The sequence below is a fragment of the Diabrotica virgifera genome, chromosome 4, assembly GCF_917563875.1.
Source record: "Diabrotica virgifera virgifera chromosome 4, PGI_DIABVI_V3a".
Classification (NCBI taxonomy): Eukaryota; Metazoa; Arthropoda; class Insecta; order Coleoptera; family Chrysomelidae; genus Diabrotica; species Diabrotica virgifera.
The window spans coordinates 2363703-2372926 of NC_065446.1; positions in this window are offsets into that span (position 1 = coordinate 2363703).

Here is a 9224-nt window from a genome sequence, read left to right on the forward strand (position 1 = left end):
GGTAATTCACTTATCAATGAAGGTCTATGGGATTTTTTTCTACAAATTTGAAGGGTAAATCTTTCACATAAGACTTACTAAATTAAATTTGACCCCCTATTTATTTAAATAATTGTATATAAAACTTAAAAAACAAATTCGTAAATAATTATTTTTAGCGTTTTAAATAAGCACTATAAAATATTTTATTTTACAGACTAAGTTGTACTATGTTACCAGTATTAAGCAAAAAAAAATTGGTCAAAAAATATTTAATATTTTTTGAGATATTGAAGTTGTTTATTAAATGTTACTATATTTTCAATTGCAAAAACGCGGTTGTTGCCAAAGAAATATTCACCTGCTTAAGATCTCATTATTTTTATTTTTATGTATATTGTCGATAATTGTATGGATACATTCAAATTTCAATTAAACTCCCCCCTAAAATGGCATTTGAAAATCATACAAATTTGTTTATAATTTGTTTTTTTAATAACGTCGCGGGGATTAAGTATTTTAAAATGCCGTTTCGATAATTGGGTTCCTGGGATTTTTTTACTAATTAACACAATTTTTTTGTTGTTTTTTCTTCTTTTTTTTTCCTTGGAGTTTTATTACTACGGGCCCTTTTAGGGTTAAATTTTATTAAGAATGTCGAGTCTATGAGATCTAGATTGTAGACCTAAAAATATTAAGATTTATCTAAAATCTCTTAAATAAAATTTGGCTACTTACTGAGTTACGGGGTGTTTTATTTAAAAATTTAAAAATTATTGTTACCAAGTACTTTAAAACTATTTAACGTATCCTTATCATACTTGGCAGAAAGTGTGGCTATTATACACCCTACTAAATTGTGATTAATAAACGTTTCTAGCTAGTGCCAGAGGCGTACGACAGGGGATAGTGAATGATTGACCCTTCCCAAATTCTACGCCACTGAGTGAATTACTATTTTAACGAAATTTTTCGATTCTCCAATACTTTGTATGTAAATAACTTTATTGGTATCGATAAAGTCATCAGTTTGAGAGATATTGGATGTTTAAAATGAATGAATGAATGAATGAATCAAAATAACTATACCGTTTCATTTTTAACGTCCAATATCTCGAAAACTAATGACTTAATCGTTACCAGTAAAGAGTATATTATTTACATATAAAGTATTGGAGAATCGAAAAATTTCGCTAAAATAGTAATTCCCTCAGTGGCGTAGAATTTGGAAAGGGTCAACCATTAACTATCCCCTGTCGTACGCCTCTGGTAGTAGCTAGAAACTTTTATTTGTCACAATTTAGTAGACTGTATAGTACCCACACTTTCTGACAAGTATGATAAGGATGCGTCAAATAGTTTGAAAGTACTTGGTAAAAATAGTTTTTAATTTTTAAATTAAACACCCTGTAACTCAGTAACCAGCCACATTTTATTTAAGTGATTTTAGACCAATCTTAATATTTTTATGTCTAGAATCTAGAACTTAGAGATTCGACATTCTTAATGAAACTTAACCCTAAAAGGGCCCGTAGTAATACAATTCCAAGAAAAAAAAAAGAAGAGGAAAAAAAGACAAAAATTTTTGTTAATTAGTGAAAAATTCCCAGAAATCCAATTATCGAAACGGCATTTCAAAATATTTAATCCCCGCGACGTTATTAAAAAAACAAATTATAAACAAATTTGAATAATTTTCAAATGTCATTTTAGGGGGAAGTTTAATTGAAATTTGAATTTATCAATACATTTATCGAAAATATACATAAAAATAAAATTAATAAGATTTAATACAGGTGAATATTTCTTTGGCAACAACCGCGTTTTTGCAATTGAAAATAGAGTAACATTTAATAAACAAATTCAATATCTCAAAAAATATTAAATATTTTTGGACTAATTTTTTTTTATTAATACTGATAACATAGTGCAACTTCTCCTGTAAAATAAGATATTTTATAGTGCTTATTTAAAACGCTAAAAATAATTTTTTGCAAATTTGTTTTTAAAGTTTCATGTATAATTATTTAAATAAATAGGGGGTCAAATTTAATTTAGTAAGTTATATGTGAAAGACTAACCCTTCAACTTTGCAGAAAATAATCCTATAGACCTTCATTAGTAATTGAATGACCTCAGCAGTTAAAAAAGTATTTTTTTTGCAAAAATGACCCCTTTTTAATTATTTAAAGAATGATCCCCTTGTGTGATTTGGATACTTTCTTGAAAATATCTTTTGTACCCACCTAAACTTTGATATAAAATTTGTTTCAACCTGTACGAATTTACATTTTGTTTTACATGTAGTGAAATTTTATTTTACTAGACTAGTAATAAAACAATTAAAAATAATTGAAATAAAATAATAAACAATATTTTAAATCTAAGACTTTTCGTCAAAAGAAATTTCTGGTTGCATCGTAAATCTCCGGCTTTAAAAATTTTTAAGCACGGAGACGACGAATATAGACTAAAGCAGAAAAGACAACGGGTACGTATCTACTCTCTTTTCGTCTAGGAAATTGAAAATGTTTATTCATTTTTAATTTATATTTTTACTCTATTTGGATTATTAAGGGAACCATTCTCGGTATAAATTTATGGTACCCTCGGAGATCGCTGGGAAAATTTATACTCAAAATAACAAAATTCAGTTTGGCAACACTGTGTGAATGTTGATAGTAACATATCCCTTTTAAGATAAACAGAACTCTAATTTAGTCCAGACAAATTAATATATTTTTTTGCCAACAAAAATGAGATTTTTCAACCAAATAATGTTGCAAATATGATGTGCAAAATAATTTTTAATTGGGTTCTGCTAATGATCTTTGCTTTTTTTGTCATTAAAGTAGAAAAAATTTTAATTTCACTCATTAAATCATTATCGTCCAGTTATCGTCTTAATCATTATTATATCCGTCGTCTAATTCTGAATGATTAATGGGTTGTTAAAACATTTTATCTGTAGCGGCTTCTGGAATGTCTTAAAAATATCGAATTTCATTGATAAAATGCGCATATCCCACCGATCTTCGCTTCGACCATACCGCCTGAGCAGATGCGACGTGGAATATAAATAGTAAAATTCCACTCATCCTCCTATAGTTTCAGAATCCACATGGCTTGCATTTATAGAAGCCTCGGATGGTGTTACCAGAGAAGGTTTTCCATTATTTTTAGTTTTTAATCTGGTAGGATATAAAATGGTATTTTAAATATCATTTTACGTGCTATTAGATTAAAAACTTAAACTTTTTTTCTAGCAGATGTCGCTAGGACATCCTTGTCATTTCGATCGTTGCAATCCGGGACGGCACGAGGAGTATTATTCTAGTTCATTCAGAGAGAAGAGCATATGGGTCTCCTGATGAGTGGCTAAGAAGCTGCGAAACCGGTAGAGATTCTTGATGTACTCTCTGATTGAACTAGAAATATAATGCGGTTGTGGTTTCGGATTGCAACGAAATTGAAAATGTTTATTCATTTTTAAGTTAAAAATAGGATTACAGCATAAGATTAATCTAAGGACAATTAGGACAATAACAAGCCCAAGGCCTTATTTATAATAAAAAGAAGGCAATTTGATAACAAAACGCCACGCGACCTTTTACAGTGCCAATTTATATTGCAAATTCTTGTTGGTATGGAAATCTAGAGATTGACAAATGAACTTACCTATTGTTTCTTGACATATTATTATTCATTCATTATTATTATACAAGGTAACTCAAGTTTTTTATCTAAAACGTTGAAAATAACGAAGAAACTTAGATAAAACAGAATACCTACACTAAAACTTGCAACAACTGGGTAAGTATGTATGTTGCATAAAATCGTCTATAATATTAATAAAATGCCTTTTAGTCCATTCTTTCACGGTTTTTGCTCTAAATTTTAAAGAACCGCTTGGATTGACATGAAATTTGGCATACGTATAGCTTACATGTCAAAGAAAAAAAGTGATATTGTGCCGATGTGTGCTTTTTCCCTGGGGGTGACTTTAACCACCTCTTGGGGGTGAAAAAATATATGTCCACAATAAGTCCGGAAATGGGTAAACTGACTAATTTTAAGTAACTTTTGTTCTATAGAGCTTTTTCGCCAAGTCAACACTTTTCGACTTATTTGCGAGTGAATATGTTCATTTTTCAACAAAATAACCACATTTTTAGACGGTTTTTCGCAAGTAACTCAAAAACTAACTATTTTGTCGAAAAAAAAACGTTCTTAGCAAAAGTATAGCCTATAAAGAAGTAAAAAAAATGGTGTACACGTTAGGTCTCTGGATCTCGTAGAACCAGAGTTATATCCAATGAAAAATAGATTCATATTCACCAAATTTCAAATAGAATATTTCGACGTGAAATATCTAAAAAATTAAGCACTTTTTGGGAAAAACCCATTATAACTTTTTTAAAGTGTTTAAAAAAAGCTTTATTTTTGTTTTTACAAAAAGTTTCTAGCATTAAACTTAAGCAAGTTACGCTCCAAATTAAGTTGGTCCCCTTTGTTTTTGCAAAAAAAATCGGGAAGACCACCCCCTAATTAGCAACTTAAATGAAATTAATCGTTACCGCTCCACAAATTATTTTAATTATGTTGTGTTTATATGATCTGTAAGTTTCATCGATTTAAAGTGCTTATTTTTGAAAAAATTTGGTTTCAAAGTAAAATTTTTCAAAATTTAAATTTTGAAAAATATGCTTTTTTTCAAAATAACTTAAAAATTGTTAGAGATACCAAAAATCTCAAAAAACAAAAAAGTCAGATTTCCTTTGCTGAACATCATGTATTTTTTGTTTTTCTGTTAGACAAAAATTGATTGAGATTTGGTGTTTCTGCATACATTCGTGATCAGTGACTCGTTCAACCCCTTTTAACTACAGCCCTTTCAATAAAAAAGAATGTGTGTGTACTTTGTACGCACGTAAGAAGTTATACTTGTATTATATGATTTAAACGAAATTAATATACTTTTTATTTATATTTTGTTTAAATATTAAACTAATTTATACTTACTACTTCTCAAACATTTTTATTAGAACAGTGCCAAAAATTAAAATAATAAAGAATAAAACACACACAAACACATTAAACAAGCCACAAATGATGTCTGAACATTAACTGTCGAAAATTTTTTTAACTAAATACGTATTTTCTGAAAATACAATTATATAATAAATATACTTACAATCATAAAATGTATTAAAAAAAACAAAAAAGAAAGTTTCTATTGGGACTCGAACCAGCGCTGATAAGAGCGGTTGGTATTGGAATTCATTCGCCTTCTCCGCTTAGCCACGGACACTATGTGTCATTATTTACGAAGATCGACTAACTAAACGGATTAAACTTGTGATATTTTGATATTTTGAAAATTGATCAAATTATTTTAATTTTGAATTGAAATGATTTAGAATTGAAAAAATACAACAAAACATAGAGTAAAAAAACAATATATTAGGTGAATATTGATAGAAATTTTGATGGTAATCAAATTATATAAATAAAAGTATTACATACTATGTATTTTGGCAGATCAAATAGGTAGGTTTATACCCATGATACATTAACAATTATTACGTACCTGTTGCTTTAAAAACTATTTAAAAGTCACTACAATATTATAAACTTTTTTGTTTCTGTCCTCACAACAATAAAACTAATATATTATACATTTGTTTACCTTTACCTTTACCTCCAAACCACAGCTGCCATATCGGATAATTTTTGACATGTCATTTGAACATCCAATCAGAACAAAGTTATAATGCGCATGCGCCGGGCTGATAGGTTTTAACATATAAAAAAATCACCCTTTATCGCCGGTAAAGAAGTATAACTTCAATAAGGACTTTGAACCGATGAAACTTACAGATCATATAAACAATATATACACGAGTCAAGAAACTTGTGAAGTCGTAACGATTAAGTTCATTTAAGATACTAATTAGGGGGTGATTTTCTCGATTTTTTACCAAAATCAAAAGGGACTAACTTTATTTTGAGCGTAACTTTAATTTTGATGCTAGAATTTTTTTTATAAAACAAAAATGAAGCTTTTACACTTTAAATAAGTTGTAATGAGTTTTCCCCGAAATGTGCTTCGTTTTTGGTTATTTCACGTTAAAGTATTCTATTTGGAATTTGACGAATATGCACCTATTTTTCATTAGCTATAACTCTGCTTCTACTAGGTGTAGAGACGTAATATATACACCATTTGTTTTAAATTTTTTACAGGCTATATTTTTGCTAACAATGTTTTTTCGACAAAATACTTACTATTTGAGTTATTTGCGAAAAACCGTCTAAAAGCGTGGCTATTTTGTTGAAAAAATGAACATATTCCCTGCCAAATAACTCGAAAAGTATTGACTTTCAGTTTATTTGAAAATATCCAAATTTTACATGGCAACTGTTTTGTTTAAATATCAATATCTTTCACGGTTATAGAACTTTTAATCTAAATTATATCCATATTAAACCAGTTTAACCCTACGTTAGGCGCGTCATTATTGCTGACAAGCTTAGGCGCGTGGTCTACGATTGTAGACCAATAGTTTTTTGTCGTATAATACCGGATTTTGACAAAATTAACAAATTAGTGGTTAATAACATGTTTATTTATGTTCGCACTTTGATATTAGATATGTTTTGTTCCTTGGCTTTTCTCATTTTAACAGTGGTAAAATTAAAAGCGAGGTCATGATTTTTTGGGTCTTTATTTGCAAGTAAATGAAAATGGTCACAAAAATAAGCTCAATCTAGTAAAACACACAAATATTTTTTATCTTTGAACTTATAGAATGACCAATAGGGATAAATAATAAAGAATAGAACTGAAAAGTAACAAAAGAACAAAACTATTAAATGGTCAAAGTGGCACAATTTTAGTCCGTCAAACATTCAGTGCAAATATCCCCAAAATGATCCTTGAATGTAAATGTGTCACATCTTTGGCATGCCCTTCTTGTTGATATATTGAAAATTCATGCACAAATACAACATCGTCCCACGTAATTTGTTGGAATATTAGGGGAAGCAAATTATATCGACATTCGTGAAATAACAAAGATTACTGATGTCGCAGAACGTATAGCAAGGCTCAAGTGGCAATGAGTCGGACGTGTTGCCCGAGATAATCCCGAAAAATGGACACAGAGACTAACAAACTGGAGACCAAGAGAGAACAGGCGAGGAGTAGGCAGACCGCAGAAGAGGTGGGCAGATGATATCAAACAAGTCGCGGGCAAGCAGTGGATGAGAATTGCCAAGAGTAGAAATCGATGGAAGCAAATGGAAGAGGCCTATGTCCAGCAGTGGACGAACACAGGCTGAAGAAGAAAATTAGGGGAAGGGGGTACGACTTCTTGAACTCCGAGCAGTACGCGAGCTCGTCGTCTAAGTTCTCTTAGCAGGGAAGGCATAGTTGATCCATATTCAATTTGCTGTTTGATTAGTTCCCATGCTAAGTTTTCAATGAAGTCGCTTCTTGAAACATTTTCATTTATATTATTAGTTTTATATACACAGCAGGCTACATATTAGCTTTAAATATAGAACTAAAAACTGGAACGCGCTTAGTCGCGTGGTCTACGGTTGTAGACCAGTACTCTTTAAATAATGGTAAAAAAATAATGCAAACAGATCGGCGGCGTTTAGCAAACTGAAGAGTAAGTTGGAAGTATTAGTGACAGCTACTAAGCGGGATGGGTGCGTATGTGCAGTTTTATGCAATTTACGACCACTTAAAGGAGAGTGGTCTACGATTGTAGACCACGCGCCTAACGGAGGGTTAATAGCGTTCTACGCCTTTCCATTCCTAAGCGTCACTCCTTTCTACTGGGGCAGTCTTCTTCTCTTAAATTTATTTCCGACATTGCCTTGGAAATCTCCCTTATCCATGTGATTGCCGATCTTCCTCGTTTTCGTTTTTCTGGGGGATCCATTCTAATACTTTTTTGGGATTCTTCTTTCCTCCATTCGTCTTATGTGTCCGTACCATAGGAGCTATGTTGTCTTTCGATGTCATCTATGATTATTCTTTCTATTCCCATTTGTTGTGTAATGTCGTCGTTTCTTATGTGTTCTAGTCTAGATCTTCTTGCTGACCTCCAAAAGTCCATCTTAGTGGCTGTAATTTAGCGTTGTATTTCTTAGTTAATTGCCAGACTTCATCTCTATAGGTTAATACTGGTTTTAATATTGTATTGTAATGTTTGTTTCTTACTTTTTCTTATATATTTTTTTGTCACAGTACCGAATTCAGGGCTCCTATCACCTGTCTTCCCTTTAGTATCATTTCTTCAATATTTTCTTCGTCTTGTCCATGATATCTATAACTTTATATTTTATTGGTATGTAATAATTGTTTATGGAAAATTTTTTTTGAGAGTAAGATATTTCGTGCTCACAATTATAAAATATTCTATAAAGGCGACAGCTTGTAAGTAAAATAATATTCTGATGTACCAAATGATACTTCTTTGTAGATAGTACCTAATAGTACCTATACAGGAAGTTAATAACTGTTGGTTGCATTTTCTGTTTTGTCACGCGATCATTTTAAATAAAGTTCTTAACTGCAATAATTGTTAGAAAATCATGGCTGTATTTATAATAAAAATAAATGTTACCATATTACCAAGCAAATATTACCATATTCAATGTTCTTTGAAAAAATTACAATTTAGGAAAATTGAATAAACAAAGAGAAAAAAAATGAAGTAAGTTATCAATCGAAGTAGCACAGAAAACGACAATAAATATCGTTCCCATACCACCAGATTGACAACAGGTGGAATACTTTCTTTGGTTACAACCTCCCGAGATTTTCAAAATTTATAAATCAAACAGGATGACGAGCAAATTAAGATGAGAGAATTTTAAATAGTTCACAACTCATCTGCTCAGCGTGGTAAAAGTTCCAACAAGAAAGATTCTTTAATACTCCTACAAAAGAGTAAATGAATTAAAAATGTATAAATATTTTCAATTTCTTTGCAACACGAAAATGCAGCAGCTGTATAGTACTCTGGTTAAATCGGAGAGTGCAGGAAGAGTCTATACCGGTTTTGGAGGTCTTTTTCCCCTCATCAGTAGTCCCATATCCTCTTCTCTGCGATTTCCCCAGGTATCATACTTTGGGCCTTTTAACCAGAGTATTATGCAGCTGCTGCATTTTCGTGTTGCAAGGAAATTGAAAAAGTTTATACATTTTTAATTCATTTACTCTTTTG